The sequence below is a fragment of the Geotrypetes seraphini genome, chromosome 14 (genome assembly GCF_902459505.1).
Source record: "Geotrypetes seraphini chromosome 14, aGeoSer1.1, whole genome shotgun sequence".
Lineage (NCBI taxonomy): Eukaryota > Metazoa > Chordata > Amphibia > Gymnophiona > Dermophiidae > Geotrypetes > Geotrypetes seraphini.
In genome coordinates, this window is record NC_047097.1 from 50905325 (window position 1) to 50927591 (window position 22267).

The following is a 22267-nucleotide window of genomic DNA, read 5'->3' on the forward strand; positions in this document are numbered from 1 at the left end:
CATGCAAACCTGTCCAACTTCTAATGAATTCAGCGGCTAGATTGATACGGTTGCCCATATTACTCCAATCTTATAAGCTCTCCACTGGTTACCTATTCAACAGAGAATTTGCTACAAAGCTGTCTTTCATTAATCAAATATTGTATTCCTCTTCTTCTACTTGTTTTCAAAGCTTGTGGGAAATCTTAGGGAGGGATGTTGCTCATCAGTTTAAAAGAAAAATAAGATTTGTCATGTTAAATCTAGAATATCTATTTTCTCAACTTGCCGGTAAAAATCTCTGGAGTTCAATTCCAGGTATAATGAGATTATGCAAAGACCATGTTTACGAAAAGGTTAAAAACACAATTTGTGGACGCCTTTCTCCAACTGTGATTATTATTTGTTTTAGAATTAAAGAATTCTGTATTAAGGAAATTTGTGGGGAAGATTAACTTATTTGTTTACTGCATTTTATAATGTTTGTTTGTGCTTGAAATTGTGGATGTAAATGTTTTGTACATTGCTTAGATTTAAACGATTCATACATTTTAACGCGCACTCGTGTAAAACGCGCACACGGGTATAGCGTGCGGAAAACACAAATTTATGTAAAGAAATTTTTATATACCGCGCTCACGGGTATAGCGCGCATGCCGCCCCGACTATCCTCTGGCTGCCCCGACTCTCCGTTCACCTGCCCCGACTCTCCTCTGGCTGCCCCGACTCTCCTCTGGCTGCCCCGACTTTCCGTTCGCTGCCCCGACTCTCCGTTCACCTGCCCCGACTTTCCGTTCACCTGCCCCGACTCTCCTCTGGCTGCCCTGACTTTCCATTCGCTGCCCCGACTCTCCTCTGGTTGCCCCGACTCTCCGTTCACCCGCCCCGACTCTCCGTTCGCTGCCCCGACTCTCCTCTGGCTGCCCTGACTTTCCATTCGCTGCCCCGACTCTCCTCTGGTTGCCCCGACAATCCGTTCACCCGCCCCGACTTTCCGTTCACTGCCCCGACTCTCCTCTGGCTGCCCTGACTTTCCATTCGCTGCCCCAACTCTCCTCTGGTTGCCCCGACAATCCGTTCACCCGCCCCGACTTTCCATTCACTGCCCCGACTCTCCTCTGGCTGCCCTGACTTTCCGTTCGCTGCCCCGACTCTCCTCTGGTTGCCCCGACTCTCCGTTCACTGCCCCGACTCTCCTCTGGCTGCCCTGACTTTCCGTTCACTGCCCCGACTCTCCTCTGGCTGCCCCGACTTTCCGTTCGCTGCCCCGACTCTCCGTGCGCTGCCCCGACTCTCCTTTCGCCCGCCCTGCCCTGCTCCCAGCATGTAAGCATGCGCAATGGTCTGAGCATGCTTGCCGCTTAGTTTTCTGCGCCGGGTTGTGGGGGCGCGCTTTTGACCTGTCACCAAGGCGGTTTTTCTGGCGGTGTGCTTTTCACCACGTGGCTGTGGCCCCCCTCTATCTGGCCTTGTAATTTGCCCAGTGAATACTATTTTGACTATACAACAGCATCTCAGCCTTTGGGTAAGCCTATAAAAGATTAATGCTGCATGTAGAGCCCACATTTTAATTTGATCTCTTCAGATTGGTATTCTGCATATATCTACCCGGTAGTAGAGTTTATCAATTAAATTTAAATTTACCGCCATAATGGCAGGAATGAGACGAAAGTCATATACAGCGGACTTTAAGCTTCAAGTCGTTGCGAAAGCTGAGGAAATAGGCAACCGGGCCACAGCGAGAGAGTTCGATGTTGGAGAAACATCGGTGCGTGAATGGAGAAAAGATAAGAAGGAACTGGAGAAATGCAATCCGCGAAAACGGGCACATCGTGGGGCCAAACCAAAATGGCCTCAGCTGGAGGATGGCTTGAAGCAGTGGATTCTGGCGAGAAGGGAGCAAAATCAATCAGTCTCTACTGTTGCGATTCAGATGAAGGCAAAACTACTTGCCAATGGAAGAGGAATACCTGACTTCAAAGCTGGCTTCACATGGATCTCAAAATTTATGAAAAGGAACGGACTATCAGTTAGAATGAGAACAACTGTTGGCCAGTGACTTCCAGATGACTGGCAGCAAAAATTGATTGATTTACGTGACTTTGTCGCCAAAGAAATATCTGAACTTGGCATCACTGCAAAGGATGTCATCAACATGGATGAAATTCCAATGGCATTCGACATTCCAGCGACAAGAATCATAGCCCCCACAGGTACTAAATCTGTTGCCATCACCACAACTGGGCATGAAAGAACGTGTTTTACAGTCGTTCTTGGTTGCTCAGCTAGCGGGGTTAAGTTAAAGCCCATACTCATTTTCAAAAGGGTCACTATGCCCCGTGAAAAGCTGCCCACCAGTGTGGTTGTGCACTGCAACAAGAAGGGATGGATGGACTGCGACGTAATGAGATTGTGGGTAGATAAATGCTTTAGGGCAAGACAGGGTGGATTCTTTGCAAAAAAATCCTTGTTAATTTTTGATGCCATGGCTGCCCACAAAGAAAAAAAATGTTCAGGCCTACATTAATTCTACTCGTGCCCACATCGCTGTGATACCTGGAGGCCTGACATGTAAGCTGCAACCACTTGACATCGCAGTGAATCATCCATTCAAGACTTTTATTAGAAAGGAGTGGGAGGAGTGGATGCAGAGCGGCATGCACGAGTACACACCCGCGGGGCGGCTGAAGCGGGCAACTTTCACAGAAGTCTGCAAGTGGGTGGCTTCAGCATGGGACAAAATAACACCAGATACCATTCGAAACGGATTTAGAAAAGCGGGCATTGTTTATGAAACCAGTGACACTACGGGTACTACCAGTGCAGCGGAAGGAGGCAACAACATGGATATCAGCGATGATGATGACGATGATGACGATATTACTTCGGAAATAAACGAGGATCGTCTGCAGGCCGTGCTCACTTTATTTAATGACGATGATGACAATTCGGATTTTGATGGATTCAAGGATTCAGATGACTGTGATGATGATGACTGAATAAACCTGTAAACTTTGTTTATTTACAACTTTACCGTAATTACGGTAACTGTATTTAGATTATTTTGTCCTCGATACTTCATTTGATCTACCGGTTAATGTTATAGTTTATAAGAATGAACATGTAATTTCTGTTCTTGTTGCTGAATTCATACTCACTAACTCTAGATTAAAAGTTATACGGTTGTTTATAAGAATGAACAGTTTTTTTTCTTTTCACGTGTTTGGTTGGAGGGTGTGTGAATGGTGCGTGAGTTCTCCTATGTCTGGTTGAGGTGGATTGAATTACCGGTATTTAGCTGAAGAAATTATGGTAGTTAAACACCCCCCCCCCCATTCCACACACATTACGGTAATTCTCTTCCATTTTTGTTCCCATTATAAAAAACACTGATAAGTTTCCAGAAAAAAATACATTAAAATAAGAAGTGAAAACAAAGGCCCCTATAGATGAGAACATAACATAAGAATAGCCAAACTGGGTCAGTCCAATGGTCCATCATGCCCAGTAGCCCATTCTCATGGTAGCCAATCCAGGTCACTAATACCTGGTCAAAACCCAAAGAATAGCAAACATTCCATGCTACGGATCCAGGGCAAGCAGACGCTTCCCCCATGTCTTAATAACAGACTATGGACTTTTCCTCCAGGAATTTGTCCAAACCTTTTTAAAACCAGCAACGCTATCTGCTTTTACCATAACTTAAATCTTTCCTTCCAAACAGAGACCTTGCTAGATGTCAAATACAGAAAGAACAAGGTAACTTCACAAGGACTTAGCTGTGCAGGAAATGTGAATCTCCTCATACACCCACCATATAGTGCAAAAATGTGCAAAGGTCTGTTTTTTTCTTTCTATCACTACATAGCCTAATGCCACACAAATATATTCTGAAGGTCAATGCTAAGGTTAACAAAGTTTCCTTCCTTGGACCACAAAGAGATACTGACAAACCACTAGAAGAGATCCCAAAACAACTACGCAGGAACAACACCACTCAGTGTGTGAACCAGTTCAGTGGAGTGGACTACGGTAACTGGGGGGTGGAAATGGACCCGGAGTTTTCTCAGCAGAATTTCCCAGAACATCTCTTCCTCTCAACACATTGACACGCTGGTGGGTTTATTTTATAGCTTTTTCACTCCCTTCGGTCTGCCTGTCCCCCCTTGAAGTCCTGTCCCCCCTTGAAGTCCTGCATGTCCCCCCTTGAAGTCCTGTCCCCCCTTGAAGTCCTGTCCCCCCTTGAAGGTCTGCCTGTCCCCCCTTGAAGTCTTGTCCCCCCTTGAAGGTCTGCCTGTCCCCCCTTGAAGTCCTGTCCCCATCCTGAAAGCCTGATGCCCCCCCCCCCCGATTCATCATCCGGAAGGACCGCTCGCACCCCCACCGCTCGCACTCCCACCCCGATGGACCGCTCGCACCCCCACAGCCTCCCCCCCTTCCCCATGGAGAAGCTGTCTACCTTGTTTCCGGATGCCAGTGAGCCCAGCTGTTTCCTCTGCCGGCGGTCCTGCCCCTTCTCTGAGCCCTGCGCTACGCTGCTTCCTCTTCCGGCGGTCCCGCCCTTTCTCTGACGTCAGAGAAAGGGCGGGACCGCCGGAAGAGGAAGCAGCGCAGCAGGGCTCAGAGAAGGGGCAGGACCGCCGGCAGAGGAAACAGCTGGGCTCACTGGCATCCGGAAACAAGGTAGACAGCTTCTCCATGGGGGAGGGGAGGAGACTGTGGGGGTGCGAGCGGTTCTTCGGGTGGGAGTGCGAGCGGTCCATCGGGGTGGGAGTGCGAGCGGTGGGGGTGCGAGCGGTCCTTCCGGATGATGAATCAGGTGTCGGGCGAGGTGGGAACTATGTAAAAAAAAATTTATATACCGCACTCACGCGTATACCGCGCAAGGTTATGCACGGTTTGTAAAAACACGTATAACGCGCGCGTTATATGCGTGAAAATACAGTAAATAAATAGATGACATCCAAATATATCTACCGCTAGGATAAACTCACGATTCCCAGATCACGAAACTCCTAAACTGTCTCTCAGAAATCAAAAACTGGATATCTCTCAACAAATTATAACTAACACCTCCAAAACAGAACTCCTTTGAATCCGAAAAGGGCACTGCAACCACACCCATCCCTCCCTGCACTAGGACTCAACTACCATAACTGCAAAGGACCAAGTATGCAACCTAAGAATACTCAACTTCAACCTTTCGCTTTCCAGCCATATCTCAGGAGGAATTTTCCTCATTCTACCACCTGCAACAACTCTGAAAAATAAAGGAACTACTTTCCCAAGTCTGATTTCTCCCAATTACTCTATGCCCTTGTCCTCTCACGCATGGACTACTGCAACGTGCTATTCATTGGACTCACAGCGTTTCCAGTATGTATAAAATGGGCAGATTTCCAAAAAAACCTCCATTCCCATGACCCTGTCTCCCAGGCTTTATCGTCAGCTCAGCGGCTACCCATAGCCAACACATTGTGTCTTCAAGGGCCTGATGCTAATGTTCAAATCCTTGTATGACATAGCACCTGGCTACATGACGACCAAGCTTTCTCCATACATGCCGAACTGGTCCTTCCACTCCCAGAATGAAATACACCTCAAAATGCCCCCTGGTCGTGCCCTTCAACTGCAAACCACCAAACAACATTCCTACTCCCAAGCCACTGGAATCAACTGTCCCCACAGATCAGATCCCTTGAAGGACTTTTGAACTTTAGGAAAGCAATAAAAACATACCTCTTTACCTAAATCCCCTACCTACAGTCGATGGATTACAAAGAAATATATATTGGTACTAAAGCTTCAATATATATCATGTTAGAATAAAAAACACAAAAAACAAAACTTGTATTGGAAAAACTTGTACTGTAACTATGACAAATTGTAATCTGTTACCCATTCTGAGCTTGTTGGGGAGAACGGGATAGAGAACAAAATAAAATAAATATCTTACATGAATAGCCTTTCTTCTTTAATTTTCTCCTCTGAAGAATCATAGAAACATAGAAATAGACGGCAGATAAGGACCACGGCCCATCTAGTCTGCCACCCCAATGACCCTCCCCTACACCTTTCTCTGTGAATAGATCCCACGTGTCTATCCCATTTGGCCTTAAAATCAGGCACGCTGATCAGGCCTTGAACCAACAAACGCTCCCACACCAGAAATATAATACCTCTACTTTCAAATGCATCAAGTCCCTGTACCAGGGGGTATTTTTTGGTCAATCTGAAGCAAGTAACACTACTAGATGCTGATACTACGTACTCTATCCTTTGAATGACTGCCTACGAGCAGTCATGACAGAAATACATACAGAATACCCAAATGGCCATGGTTGAATCAAGGTATCTATCTATTCCTTTTGGCTTCCAATCTTGACTGACAAAGGCTTGTTGCTATCAGGTCTGTGCTTGAATAACCCCAATGCTATTCTGCTTCCAAGAAAGCATCCTTTGCTAAATTTTGTTCTGGATCCATGGAATTTCTGCCAAATTAATCCACTGAGATATTTTGGGTCCTGGCCACATATGCTGTTGAGATATCTTCCAGATTCTCCTTCCCCAACACATCAACATCTGCATCTCTACCACCGTTTAAAGACTTCTGCCATTGCATTGTCAAAGATAATCCTTTGTTTTGAAGTAGCTGATGAAATTCCAAGAGAGTCAAGTGGATCGGCCATGCTTGCAAATGGTTGATCAACCACTGGGTTTCCACTAACTGCACCCATTTGTCAAGACAATATGCCCTTTAACCCAGTGGTTCCCAACCCTGTCCTGGAGGACCACCAGGCCAATTGGGTTTTCAGGATAGCCCTAATGAATTTGCATGAGAGAAATTTGCATATAATGGAAGTGAGAGGCATGCAAATCTGCTCCATGCATATTCATTAGGGCTATCCTGAAAACCCGATTGGCCTGGTGGTCCTCCAGGACAGGGTTGGGAACCACTGCTTTAACCCATGAAGCTTACATCTGTTATCACAAGGATCCATTTGGTTTTCCAAATGGTTTCAGGGAGACTGCTGCATCATAGTCACCAGTTAATGTTCTGTCTGACCTCCAGTGCTAGTGATAGTACATGGTAGAACTCTGTAGAGATCACTGAGAAAGAGAGAGACCTCTGTAAAGATCTCATATGCATACCGGCCCATTGCACTAAATCTAAAATTTTAGCCAAACTGTAGGAGTGAGAATGTTTTTGATCTAAGATTGTAGCTATTTCCTTCTCACCTTGGGAAGAAACACCTTGCCTTGGAGAGTGTTAAACTTTGCCCCCAAATGTGTCAATATTTTGGAAAAACTATCAACTCATTCCAATTCTTTTAAAGATGTGTACTGCTTACTGTGTGACTGTTCACTTTGTTGGAATGACTGCTCTTATTAAAACAGCCATCTAAATAAGGGTTGACCAAAATTCCTTATTTGCACAAGGCAAAATTCCTTATTTGCACCACCACCATCACCTTTATAAATGTACATGGTGCCATGGCCAGTCTGAAAAGTAGAGCACACAACTGGAAATGACAATTCCAAGACTGTAATCATCATCAAGAAACGTTGCCATATTACCACAATCATGGTTCATAAATTTTTAAAAACCTGAAGAGAAATTTTTTGACCACTTTGAGATTGAGAATCAGACAAAATGAATTGAATAATATTCTGAATTGGGCCACCTCTTCTAACTGAAATAACCTGAATAAAGGTCTGTTGGATAGCTGCAACTTTTAGGAGCTATTTTACCAAACTGTAATGAGCACTAGTGTGCGCTTACTGTATCTTAAAAGGGCTTTTATTTGTTGCTGTAGAAAGGTTGTGTATGGTGACGTTTACTATGGGCGCTATCTTCTATTTATTACAAAGCTTGGATATTGATGATGATTAAAAATATTAAAATATTTTTTCAATAAAATTTTTTTAAAAAAATATTTAAATAGAATAGGGAGTTTGGGCCGATGATTGAGATATTGACCTGCGACAAATATCAGCAGTCAAGTTGCTTGACTATAGGTCTCTGAGGCCCATCTTCTTTGCTAAAAACACAATATTTATTGTGCATAAAATTGTTTGGGAGTAATTTGCTTCTATCTATTTGTTTCAACACCCGATTGCGTATTTGTGTTTATGGTCGCACTAACTAACCTCCAAGGTGGACCTAGCATCTAATATATACCGTTTCATTCAAATTTGGGGGAGGGAGGGGTCACATAAGGGTGCCAGCAGTACATCTCATCATAACCTTTTTTAGTGTATTGTGAGCCCCCCAAAACCAACTACAGTATACCCACCTACCACCCTAAATAGCCCTTATAGTTGCAGGTGTCACTTATGACATTACAATGGGTTTTTTGTGGGTTCATAAATGTAGTGGCTAGAGTGACTTATGGGCCTAGGTCCTCCTCTCTATGGTTCACTAGCCCACTCACCAGGCAACTTAAGCCACCTGTGTGATGCTCTACTAGGATTTCCCATACACTTCTCCCTCCATATTCGCTGTGATAGGGGATTAACAGAATCACAAATACAGAAAAACCGTGAATAACTTTTTCATATGTTATTCGTTGTTTTCTATTAAAAACCATCATGAATATGGTGAAACCGTGAACAACATGGTGGGAGACCTTGCCTGTTCCTGAAGGAGAGGCAAAACATGGTGAAGAAAGTGCTGAGAATCAGCGGGGTTTTTTTCTGTAAATCCTTGGAATCAGCGATTTCTCTACACAAGCTGACGTAATTTGGGGGAGGAGCCAGCAAGCTAAAAACCGTGAATAATCGAAACCGTGAATGCCAAAACCACAAATACAGAGAGAGAAGTGTACTTGGTGCTGCTGTTCTAGAGACAGATTCGTACTGTTTCATTTAGTTTTTTGGGGGTGGGAGGTCATTACTTAATCTCTCCAGTGGTCATCTAGTCAGTTTGGGTTCTTTTTGGCACTTAGACATTTTTAAAACATGTCTAACATGGAATGTCTAAATTCCATCCAGGAAGTCTTGGAAAAGGTTCAATTATTACTGTAAGACATCCAAGTCTAAGCATGCCCAAAGCATGCCTCCAACACGTTCCCCCCCCCCCCCCCATTTAGTTTTGGACATACAGCGGCTAGGACACCTCACAAGACATCCAGAAAGACTGAAAATTGGCACTTGTGATATTTTGGCAAGAAATATGTATGTACCAATTTATGCCTTTTTTGGACATCTGTTTTCAAAGTGCCCCTAAATGTGGCAAAACAGTATTGAAAATATTTGATTAAAATCGGGGTCTTAACAATAAGCAGAGAAAAATCACATCATAAAGTCCCTTTACACTAAGCACAAAAAAACAAAACTAGGGGCTCCTTTTACTAAGGTGCATGCTGCATTGCCATAAGCGCTAGACGCTGGTGTTATTGGTGCGTAGCGCGCGCTAAAAACGCTAGCGCACCTTAGTAAAAGGAGCCCTAGGTGTCACAAACGTTAGAAGTACAGGTATTTTTATGTCTTTCCTCATTAAAAAAATGAACACTTAAAAGTAATTCTTACTATATAAATAGAAAGACCCAAAATACAGTCAAGATATGATGGCAAGATATAAACAAATGAAATGTTCAATTAGTTCCAACTATATAACATGAAGAGAACTCGAGATCAAGCCTGCATTCAAATGTTTTAGAGTGCATATAAAACTACAATTTAATCAGCTCCAACAATACAATTACACACAAGAGTCCTATTTAGTGAGGATATTCCCAATAGAAATGAAACGTAACAAATATTCCCTACTTCCATGCACCTCCAACTCGTCAATCTCACAACAGCAAAGCACACAAAGTAGGGGTTCTCGTTTTTTAAAGTGTGGCGTAAAAGCCCAGTGTGGCAAAACAAATAGCTGGAGGTATGGGGCTGAGGCTGGGTTCGCGCACCGAATGTTTCCGTCAACTAAAGCTAGGCTCCAAAGGGCCAGCATCTCCTGTCTTGGGCTACGTTCTGCAGTGCAGGAAGGCCCCTCTCACTCTGCAGTTCCTTAATCAGGTGCCGGGTCCTCGGTCACCACGTGTATACGTTGAGCGGAAAATAGCCACATTCCCCACACCACCTGCACTCCCTCGCAAAGGAAGACCTATGCCCCACACTGCCAAAGCCGCCTTCCCGCGCTAAGGCCCGAACAAGATTTCGTGTGGTGGAACAGGACGAAGATTCGGCGAGCGAGAGCCTGGGATCGAGGAGGTGGGAGGAGAAAAGGAGGAGGAGGAGGAGCAAATGAAGCTAAAAACCAAGAGCAAAGGAAAACAGCGTTCACTCTTCTGGAGGGCAGCCGGCAGGAAACACCTTCTGGAAGAGATCCCCGTATGGATCGTAGCCCTCCTCCCTGGAGACGCTGCTATTCCCCCAAGGAAGCCACCCGTTCCTAAACTAGGGAACCGAGTTAAAACGACTTTCTAAGAGACTACTTTAAAAAAAAAAAAACAAGTGTATCTGCCCGGAGGTTGGTACACCACCCTATCCTATGGTAAATTCTGGCCATACTCTTCCAACGTTGACCAGAAGGATCCCACCTAGACCTCCCTTCTGTGTGGGGAGGGAGGTATAGGCAAAGGCGTGTGCATGTAGAGCACTAGGAAAAAAAAAAAAAATAGCTACTACACTAAGCGACTCGAGGCAGTGGCGCGCACGCTCACAGCGCACAATATAGAAGCGCTACCGAGCTACAACACCGGCGCGAGACTACACGCGAGGAAGACACGCGCGCGCGCGAATGCAGACTACCAGAGCACCGACACCTCCGAGCGACCCACAGAGCCGGCGCGAAGTAAAATACACGCGACAGACAGGCAGCAGAAGCTCTAAATTGGCGCGATGGTACTCGCGGCGCGAGTCTCACAGGGGGGTCCCTCTTCTACAGGCGCGCGAAGGGTTCAGGTATCCAACAAACTATATCTTATCTGGGGGGGAGGAGACAGGGCAAGAAGCAAGGGTGGCACAGTCCGTACTCCGGGTGGGATCTACCTCCCACCTCCTTTCATTTTTTTTTTTCTTTTCACGTACTCACCTCGGAAGACAGCCTCGCCACGGCGGCGCTGGATGTTTTCCCAGACGATCCTCAACAATAAGAAGCTCCCGGGATATATTGCGGGGAGTCCCACCTCCAGTTTTGTTTTGTTTTGTTTTTAGCCAAACAATTCCAGCAGGGAAAAAAAAATATCCGCCGGGTATATGTAAAAAAGCGGACCAAGAGAAAAAGGGGAGGTGTGGGGCCTTAGAAATTCCGCGCCGGATAGGAGGCTATGGCTTATGGAAAGCCACCACTCCCGCACCAAAATAAGTAGCAGAGAACACTGCTAAAATCGGAAACTCAAACAGGAAACTTCCGCAAAGCCGGGGAAAAAATATCCCGGGAACTCCAAAACTAGAAGGAAGATGGAGTAACCGTCTCTCGTCCGCTTCACTGTCACCCGGGAAATCCCGCCTCCTCCTAACTCCGACTGGCAGTGCTGCCCGCCAGAGGTGGGAAAGAACTGTACTATTAACACCATTGGACGATTCGGCCGTCAATCTAACACTCTTTGGTTGCCCCTAAGCGCCTCTGCCTATCACAATTCGATTTCGAGATGTAGTACCCGCCCTACCGGGGGATCCGATTGGAAGATGGAACTTAAGGTAAACCCGCGGAGGTAACTAGTGTCGTATGAAACCTCCCTAAATGAAATGGGCCCTACCCATTTAAGTGACTGACAAATTACCATTGACCCCGCCCCGTTCATCCTGATGGACGGTCGTAACCACGTGATAGACCATAGTCTCCTCCCTCCGGGAGTCCCCTGGAATGTTTACATCCGCCAACAGAAAATAGAAGCATAGAAAACATATCGTGTAGTGTTGGCTTTATTTCTCTAGAAACGAAAATACTAGTAACGTACTGAAGCTATCTAAAGTATTAATTGAGTAAATTGCATAATGGAATATCGCCTACTTAAGAAGTAAAAGCCTTGCTTCCGTCTCAGCGAACAAATACTGTACATATGTTTCGATAAACTACAAAAACATCTGAATACCGGATGTTATGCTGTTTTTAATCGTCAATCGTGGTTAAGTAAGTGTTCTTACATTTTCTAAGTTTTCAGCGCTAGGCAAATGTTGTTCAGGGAATATATATTAGGTCAGATATCGAAAAACTGGAATCGACTAAGAACAAACGAGCAAAAAAAAAAAAAAAAAAAGAACTACATGTAAGGTATTTACTTTAAAAACATTTTACGAGTTATGACTCAAAATGGGGCACGTTATTGAATGTATGAAAAGCTAATATATTGAACGATAGTTAAATTATAACTGCAGGTGAGCTCAACTTTATATGCTCTTCTAAGCAAGTACTTGGCGCCAAACTTTTTTTTTTTTAATTTAATCTGCCCAAGTACCTTTACCCGTTTCAAAAAAAAAAAAAAAAATCCCTTTTCAGAAGTAATATTTTAACTGTAGAGATAGGGACAGATTAGATCTAGTCTCCAATTCAGACTAAAATAAAATGTTACAACAAATGTACTTTCCATAAATGTGTTTTTTTTTAAAGATGGTTTTATATGTAAAAAGAGTAGGGTGACAAGATTCTTTTTATATGTTAAGTGGGTGGGTGGGTGCAGCCCCTCTCTAATGCATTTCTTTCAAACAAGAAACTTATTTCAAGAACTATCACTAAATATCCTTGGAAGAAAGGTGGATTAGATATTAGTACTGTATACATATAGCTGAGCCCGCATACCAGGTCAACATTCTTCACTGACCTTAAGCATATCACCTTGAAAATCCATCTTTGTTCCTACATACTCTAATTCATGCACTTTTAACCTCAAATCTAGATTATTGCAGCATTACACCACCCAATATTAATTATGAAAAAGACTTGCTCCAGACTGCCGCTGCATCATTTCTTTGTGGTGCCCACAGACACAACCATGTCCCTCTTAGATTGTATGAGCTAAAAGTTACATTGCCTACCAGTTAAATGCCCAGTCTTGCTTTAAAGTTTTTATGTCTAGCTCATATTTGTGTACACTGATCATCCCCTAAACATCCAGTCAGTCCCTTACATTGTTCAAAACTCATCTTTTGCTTTTCTGTTCCCACTGCCTGCTTATTACAAATCCACTAGATCTGCTTTTTTTTTTTTTAAAGTCTCCAAACTGTAGAGAATGATCTCCCTCTTCACCTCTGTATTGAACAGTCCTTTAAAAAAATTAAGACTTATGTTAAGACCTTTTTTTGAAGCTGACTGTGGCTTTCAATTTTCAGGTGTTTATGGGCAGAGGTCAGTAATACTTTATACAAGAAAAAAAAGGGAGGGAGAGACTATACTTGTCATTCCCCGGCCTATTTTATATAATGGCATTCTTTTCTGACTTACCTTTTTCACTTGCTTTTACAAAGAGGTTTCTACCTTGGGCCGGCAAGGTAAATGCTCCAATTCTCATAGAATTCCTGTGAGCATCTGCGCATTTATCTCGCCAGCCTACAGTAGAAACCTCTACTACAGTTTTGTAAAAGGATCCCTTTATCTTTAAATGTACATGCCAAATAAGGTGGTTTATTAGTACTAACAATAAAAATATGCTTTCAATATACATCCTACCCCAGAGACTTGCAACTGTCACTATCTTTTTATAACAGTAGTTCTGATTTTCTACCTGGTATAGTAAGCTCAGTAATTTTGAATTGTATGCTGCCCAAACTCCCACACTATTCTAGCCAGCCAGAGTAGTTCAACAAGGAACTCAGCAGCTCACACCAAGTAAAAAAAGACTTAAGATGCTTATTTTCCAAAGCATATGGATGCTTCCAAAAACATCCATCTGCTGAAAATGTCCAAATACCAATTTGAACCAGATGGCTTATATCCATGGATCAAAAAAAAAAAAACCTCAAACATGAAATTTCTCATGTTCTATTGGTGATCTATTACTTGCTGTTAAAGTCATCTGTAGTAGCTGAATATTGAAGGGTGGCCAATATAATTCAGAATTTTAAAAAGGGTTCCAGGTGTGGTCTGGGAAATTACAGACTGGTAAGCCTGACTTTAGTGTTGATCAAAATAGTGGAAACTTAAAGAATAAAATTACAGAACAGACAAACATGGTTTAATGAGACAGTCATCATGGATTCAGCAAAGGGAAGCCTTACATCATCAACTTGCTTCCCTTCATTGAAGGTGTCAATAAGTATGTTGATGAAGGTGAGCCAATTGATGTAGTGTATCTAGATTTTCAGAAAGTTTTTGACAGAGAAAATTAGTCATGGGATAGGAAGCAATGTTCTATTGTGGATTATGAATTGTTGGACAGAAAACAGAGGGTAGGGTTAAATGGCCATTTTTCTCACTGGAGGCAGATGAATAGTGGAATGCCACAGGACTATGACATTTATAAATGATCTGGAAATCAGAAAGATTAATGAGGTGGTTACATTTGCAAATGACACAAAACTATTCAAAAGTTGTTAACATAAATAAAAGTAGATGAAGACCATATGACCTCTCTGTTCCTCCTTTAGAGATCCATTTGCAGACTATGCAAATTGCAGGAAGACCTTAGAAAATTTGAAGACCGGGCATCAAAATGGCAGATTAAATTTAATGTGGACAAATGCAAAAGTGATGCATAGTGGGAAGCATCCAAATCAGTTACCTGCTGCTTAGCTGATTTAAAGATTTGAATGGATTTTATGTTATAGGAGTGTACTATTTCCTTTTTTTAAAAGAAAAACACATTTGTAGCCCACAAACACATAACACAAAATGATATGAATCAAAACTCAACCATTCCATCTCCAACCTGCTGACAACATCGGACGACTTCAAAACATTCCGTAAAGAAATCAAAACCCTGCTTTTCAAAAAATTCATCCAAATATCTTAAACCCTCTTCACCTACCTCCAGCTAATTTCACCTACCTCCAGATAATTCACCTACCTCCACAGAATTCACCTACCGCCAGATAATTCTCCCCCAAATATCCCACCTAAACACCTTTCAAGTAAACAGACCCCTAAAATAGATTGTAATCTTGCCTACTCTAACTATATTCCATTTGCTAATATCACATAGTTCGGCACTGTCAGTTTACTATCCAACCCGTAAGATCCCCTAGATTTCTATCCAGCTACCCCCCCTTAAAAAAAATAAAAATAAAAATTGTATCTTCACTGGAAAATGTCCAGTCAAACATTCTGTAATGTGTTCATCACTGGAAATGTCTAGTCAAATCTTTTGTAATGTGTTCATCACTGGAAATGTCCAGTCAAATCTTTTGTAATCCGCCTTGAACTGCAAGGTATAGACGGAATAGAAATCCGTAGTAATGTAATGTAATAATCCATCTTACATTTGTTAATGTTTCCCACTACTGCTTTGTAATTCCTGGTTATAAGCAGCTCTTTTTAATTGTTGTAAAATTGCATTGGTACATTAGTGATTCATAAGAACTAATGTAATTGTAATGCTAGGATCCACCTTGATGTCATTGAAAACAGCATAATAAAATCTTCCACACAATGGGTGGTGGCAGCCAAAAATGCATGTTTAAAGTGTGAAGAACAGATGTACCGTATTTTTTGCTGCATAAGACGCACTTCCCCCCAAAAAAATTGGGTGAAGATGCCTGTGAGTCTTATGGCGTGAATGTAACCCATCCACCCCTTTCAAACTGGAGAGAACGAGTACCTTTTCAGCAGGGTTCTGTGTGGTTCTAAAAGGTGTGGGAGATAGGCAGCTACGAACCAGCCGGGAGAAGCACGTGGCTGGGGAGTAATGGCAGGGCGTGAGTGCGCACAGTAGCAGCATGCTGACTTCCCAAGGCTCCATTGTTATGTTAAACGGCATGCAGAGGAGCGCGCTGTGGGCCAGACTGTGGGTGGGCCGAAGAGGAGTAGAGAGCGCAGCCCGGTGTCCAGAGCAACAGTAACGACAGTAGCCAGTGTGGAGTAGGGCCTCAGCGGGGTTCTCCTTTTTTGTTAACATGGCTTCCTATGATCCTAGAAGCGTCATTACCACTATTGCCAACCCTTCCGCAGCTAACACCACCGCCGGGTGTGGTTAACAGGAACCAGACAGTACCGAACTAAGGGGAAGAGGCTGGTTTTGACAGCTCTGTGTCTGTCTCTCTTCCCTTGACCCCTGCCCCACCTCTGTCATGGTGTTCCATCAATCCCTGACTCTGCTCTTTTTCCTCTTCGCTCAGGACTCTGCAAATTAGCTCCGCTGCCATGGGCAGGAAAACTACCTGGTCACTCTCAGAAGGACTCGCACTACCGGCTTTGAACTCTGTCCGAAGTAGTGTAAAAAGACAAGCGTAAAAAAAAGCTGGGGAAAAAAATCAGAAGTAGGGTTGAAATAGTCATGAATCTGTCAGGATAAAAAACGATCTATTTGTTTGTTTTTGTTCCTTTGTGAGAGAAGGATAAAAATGGATTTAAAAGACTGGGCTAATTTAGCCTGTTACCTTCTATTGAACATATATAAATTGCATTTAACTCCTCTTTCCTGGTTCCCTCACCTATTATCTAGCATTTCTCTCAGCCTCCCCCCCCGATCCCAAGTTCAGCACCTGTCTCAGATCCCCCACTTCTTTGAGTTCAGTACTCCTTCTCCCTTAGGTCCACCCTGCCCCTGTCCTTCAGACTTCTCTATTTTTCCAGCAGCAGTAAGTCACTGCTTGTGCTGACCCTGATCCAACTACACTGCATCCTATCTGGCTGACACAATTTGGGTCAGAATGGTTTTTTTTATTGTTTTCTTCCTCTAAATCTAGGGTGCATCTTATGGTCAGATGCATCTTATGGAGCTAAAAATACGGTAGCTAACTTAGGTCGTTCTGGTCGCCCATCAACATCATGCACACAAGGCGGATGCCTTGATTAGAGAACACCAACGGATTACTGTGTCTTAAATGGCTGCAAATTTGGATAGCAGCTATGGATCTGCATTTGCCATGATGCACAATGACTTGGGATACAGGAAATTCTGTGCATGATGGGTTCCAAATAGCTTACTGATCTGCACAAGAAACAGCAGGTAGAGGTTGCAACCCAGTTCCCGAGATGGTATGATGAAGATCTGAGTATTCTGGAGAGAATTGTCACCGACCAACTGGGATGGGTTTAGAAAAGTACATGTATTTTGGAAAGTATATGGAAGAGATGAGCTGGGATCGGAGGACATATTACGAAGGGGAAATGGATTAAGGACAGGGATAGAGAATTTAGAACATAATAGCCTTACTGGGTGAGACCAATGGTCCATCAAACCCAGTAGCCCATTCTCACAGTAGCCAATCCAAGGTCACTAGTACCTGGCCAAAACCCAGAGAGTAGCCACATTCCATGCTACTGATCCAGGGTAAGCAGTGGCTTCCCCCATATCTTTCTCAATAACAGACTATGGACTTTTCCTCCAGGAAATTGTCCAAGCCCTTCTTAAAACCAGCTATGCTATCCACTCTTACCACAACCTCTGGCAATAGGTTCCCTGTAACTTTATTGAATGTCCCCTAGTCTGTAATTTTTGATGGAGTGAAAAAAATAAAAATAAATCGATCCACTTTACTCGTTCTACTCCACTCAGGGTTTTGTAGATTCCAATCATATCTTCCCTCAGCCGTTTCTTTTCCAATCTGAACAGCCCTAACCTTTTTAACCTTTACTCATACGAGAGGAGTTCCATCCCCTTTATCATCTTGGTTGCTCTTCTTTGAACCTTTTCTAGTGCCACTATATCTTCCTTGAGATAAGGAGACCAGAATTGAATGCAATACTCCAGGTGAGATCACACATTATATCATTATATCATTCTTAGTCTTGTTAACCATCCCTTTTTAAATAATTTGTAGCATCTTGTTTGATTTTTTGGCCGCCACTGCACATTGGGCAGAAGGTTTCATCATGTTGTCTACAATGGCACCCAGATCCTTTTCTTGGGCACAAACCCCCAAGGTAGACCCCAGCATCCTGTAACTGTGATTTGGGTTATTCTTCCTAATGCACATCACTTTGCATTTGTCCACATTAAATTTCATCTGCCACTTGGACACTCAGCCTTCCAATTTCTTAAGGTCTGCCTGCAATTTTTCACAATCCGCATGCATTTAACAACTTTGAACAGTTTAGTGTCATCTGCAAATTTAATCACCTCACTCATTGTTCCAATTTCCAGATCATTTATAAATAAGTTAAATAGCACCGGTCCTAGTACAGACCCCTGTGGCACTCCACTGTTTAATCTCCTCCATTGAGAAAAATGACCATATAACCCTACCCTTTGTTTTCTATCTGATAACCAATTCCTAATCCACAACTGAACTTTGTTGTCTATCCCATGACTCTTTAATTTTCGCAGGAGTCTCATGAGGAATTCTGTTAAAATCTTTCTGAAAATCTAGATACACTAAAGAAGAAATTCACGGCGGCGCCTTTGCGTCTCCCGTGCCAGATCTGGGAACATTAATATTTTATAACCAAGAAAGCTTTTTTGTCTATTTTTAAAGTAAAGTTTTAACAACCATGTTTTGTCAATTGGCAAAGCTAAGGTGATAATCATAGTGGCTGGTGATGCTAAATCCTTCTCAGATGTTTCTAAAACCTGTGAAATATTTAAAGGTTCTTGATCTGAAGATTTTACTTTTGGTTGTTGATTTTGTTCTTTATCAGGCAAGTAATAAACCCTTGAAAATGGTGGTAATGAATCCTCGGATATCTCTAAATTTTCCATTAAATATCTCTTAAGCATATCTCTAGGATCTTAATTTGTGGACTTGAGCATAAATAGTATAATTGTTAACTTAGGAATTATATTACTATTGTATTTGATATCCATTCTATTCTTGCTTTCTGTACAAGTGTAATACTTGAAATTTAAGTTGAAAATAATAAAAATATAATAAAAAAAAAAAAAAAAAAAATCTAGATACACTACATCAACCAGCTCACCTTTAGCCACGTTTATTCACATCTTCAAAGAAGTCAACCAAATTGGTGAGGCAAGATCTCCCTCAGCTGAACCCATGCTGACTCTGTCTCATTAAATCATGTTTGTCTACATGTTCCACAATTTTATTTTTTATAATTGTTTCCACCATTTTGCCTGGCACTAAAGTCAGGCTTACCAGTCTGTAATTTCCCAGATCTCCCCTGGAACCCTTTTTAAAAATCAGCTTTTACGCTGCCTTCCTCTTAAACCCTCCTGGCTTTCTTTCACCATTATTGAAACCTCTCCCTAAATATCCTGTTTCAATAGTATCCTTCAAAGATACCTCAAAGAATACCTTGAAGGATACTATTGAAACAGGATATTTAGGAGATTAGACTGGTTACACAAAGGGGCTCATGTTCTAAATGCACCCAAGTATGCAGGCTTATTACATCAAAAGGGAGCCCCCTCAAGCTAGCTGAATCATTGGATGGAACTCCCTTGCTTAGTGCCTACTGCTTTGGCTTTAACATTGAAGACTGTGTGCCAAAGTCATAGCAGCCAGCTCTGTGAAAGCCTGGGCAGTTTACGGTTTATTAAAATTTTGCTATACTGCTTCATTTGTGCAGACAAGTCAAAATGGTGAACAATTAACACTCAAAAAAAAATGAAAGAGGAACTCTGATGTACTGAGTACCCCTCCCAAAAAAATTGAACAAACTGCTGCATTATGTTTGGCACTCTGAAGCATTTTGAAATATTGACACCTATGGTCAAAGTTAGCTCTCCTTGCAAGACAGTCAAGATCACTATGCTAAATGATTACAAAATATAAATGTGAAATGCTGTTTACCAGCATATCACAACCAACAAGGGTAGCAGTGACATACATGTAGAGAATGACATGGGGGGAAAATTTGTCCCCCTTCTCCGAACTTGGTCCCCATGACATCTGATCCCTTCCATACAAGCTTCGAATAGTTTTATACTGAACACAGTTACAATATTACTTTATCCTAAAGAAATACTACTTTATCCTAAAGAAATATAATTTTTTTTTTTACCTTTGTTGTCTGGTTTCTGCTTTCTTCATCTTCTCGTCATTCTCTTCCTTCCACTGTCTGCCTTCTCTCTGTCTCTTCCTTATGGCATTTGCTCTATTTCTATGCCTCTATCAGAAACTGTCTTTCCTTTCCATTTCTCCTTCCCCCTCCCTCCATTGGTCTGGCACATATCTTCCCTCCGCTTCCCCTATGGTCTAGCCTCTCTCACTCCCTCCCCCAGGTGGTTTTTAGCATCTCTCCCCTTTCCTCCCTTCAGATCTGGTATCTGTCTCCTCCCCCTCCCCCAGTGCTCTGGTATCACTCTTCTCTCCCTTTTCCTACTCAATTTGTTTTCTACCTCTTGTCTACTTACTTTCCTTTCATTGTGTCTACCCTCCAGCTTGCCACCTCTTTCTCTCACCCGTTCCAGTATCTCACTAAATCTGTCCTCTTACCCCAATCCAGCATGTCCTCTTTTTATTTATCCCCTCCTTCCATCCAGTATGTGCTTGCACTCTCCTCTCCCATATTCTGCTCCCCTCTCCCATCCAGCATCTGCTCCCTTTCTCTCCTCCCCACTTCCTTCTAGTTCCCTCTCTTCCCACTTTCAGTGTCTGGTTCCCCTCTCTCACTCTCTCCTTCCAACCAGCATCTGCTCCCTCCACTTCCCTTTGTCAGGCCACTTTCCTCCCTTCCCCTCACCTTCGCTCTTCAGACTGTTCTCTTTCTGGGTGTCCGGACGCAGCAACATTCTCACAAGTCCCACACGACTGCCCCAAAGCTTCTTCTCTGACGCAAGCCACCCAGACAGAAACAGGAAGTTTGTCAGAGGAGAAGCTGTAGGGCAGTCGCATGGGACATGCGAGAATGATTTACCACGTCTGGACACCTCAGAAAGAAATATCTGAAGAGCACCCGCAAAGGTGAGGGGAAGGGAGGGAGGTGGCTAAATGAAGGGAAGAAATACCTGGATGGTTTTTTTTTTGCTGCAGATGGGAGGGAGCGAGTGTCGCGAGCAGGGAAGGGAAGCAATATGGCAGATATTTTAGTGGGGGGACAAGGCCATTCATTCCTCCACAAGGTGATGAATGACCTTGTCCCCGTATACATGGCAACCAGTTTTTTTCCTCCCCATTTTGGTGGGTTACCTGCGGCTAGCCGCGAGTAATAGTCACATGTCATTCTCTACATATACACTTCCCCCTCCCCATTCGCGGTTTCGGTAATTGCAATTTCACATATTAGTGATTTTTTGGGGAGGGGGAAAAAAGAAAAAAAAAACATCGTTAAGTCTTCCCCCCGGCATCCCGGCCTTGCTGGTGTTCTAGCGGGCTTTCGGGGCAGGAGCGATCTTCCTACGCTCCTGCCCCGTGCAGATCGCCATTAGGAAATAGCTGTAGAGAGTTCCTGTCGTAGTCTCGAGAGACTACGGGAACTCACAGCAGCCATTTCCTAATGGCGATCTGCACGGGGCAGGAGCGTAGGAAGATCACTCCTGCCCCGAAAGCCCACTAGACCACCAGGTAAGGCGGGAGGGAGGCGGGGTGGGTCAGAGCCGGATATTCGTGGTTTTTCACCATTTGCGGTCCGGCTTTACCCCTATCCCCCGCGAATCCGGAAGGAGAAGTGTATGTATATTACTATTACTTGAAGGAAAGTCTTGTTTATTTCAGTCTGAGACATACAGTAACATGGACCTGACACAGTATTTATTGTGTTTCAATGAACATAAACGCCTACATCAGGGGTCACTAACATAAATAAAACCAGAATTAAAAACAAATTCATGTGCATAGAACTGTGAATACATTAAAAATACCAAATAAAAGTGGACAGAATAAATAAAGCACACCTGTGATATGGGATCCACAGATAAAAAACTACTCCTTTGTAAATGTGTGAGGCTATAAACATAAAAAATGACATCATTGAATTCATCCAAACATAAATACTCAAATATAAGTTTGAAAAAGGGCATACACTAATCAGAAAATTAATTTATGATAAACAGAATTTATGGATAAACAACTGCCAGTATGTCTAGACAAGGACAATGTTTAACATGGGGCATACTGGATTACATGTTATAAATGCTGCATACACATAAACGCTGATTAGCACTACCACATACAGGCAACAGAGTAACAAATTAAATAATTGAAAAAAAGAATCAAATACAATAGATCTTAACAGGCACTGAAGTAAAACCGTAAGAAAATGGCGAGAGCTATCATGTTATATAAAGTTAACAAACATATGTATAAAAATATGGTAAAACATGACACCAACGTTCACCATGTAGATATG

General features: G+C 42.9%; 1 protein-coding gene across 9 annotated transcripts in view; it reads right to left on the reverse strand.

Moving 5' to 3' along the window:
- SIN3A (SIN3 transcription regulator family member A) overlaps positions 1 to 22267 on the reverse strand; it is a 290548-nt gene that overhangs the window by 262808 nt on the left and 5473 nt on the right. For 3 of the 9 annotated variants that reach the window (XM_033920024.1, XM_033920027.1, XM_033920020.1), the window contains exon 1: positions 11018 to 11650. The exons of 2 other annotated variants lie outside the window; for them this stretch is intronic. The gene's annotated coding sequence lies outside the window, so the exon portion shown is untranslated. Of the gene's footprint in view, positions 1 to 9750; positions 9770 to 9890; positions 10103 to 11017; positions 11651 to 22267 lie in introns of those variants that run through there. 4 more of the 9 variants (XM_033920029.1, XM_033920028.1, XM_033920023.1 and 1 more) reach the window with 3 other exon arrangements.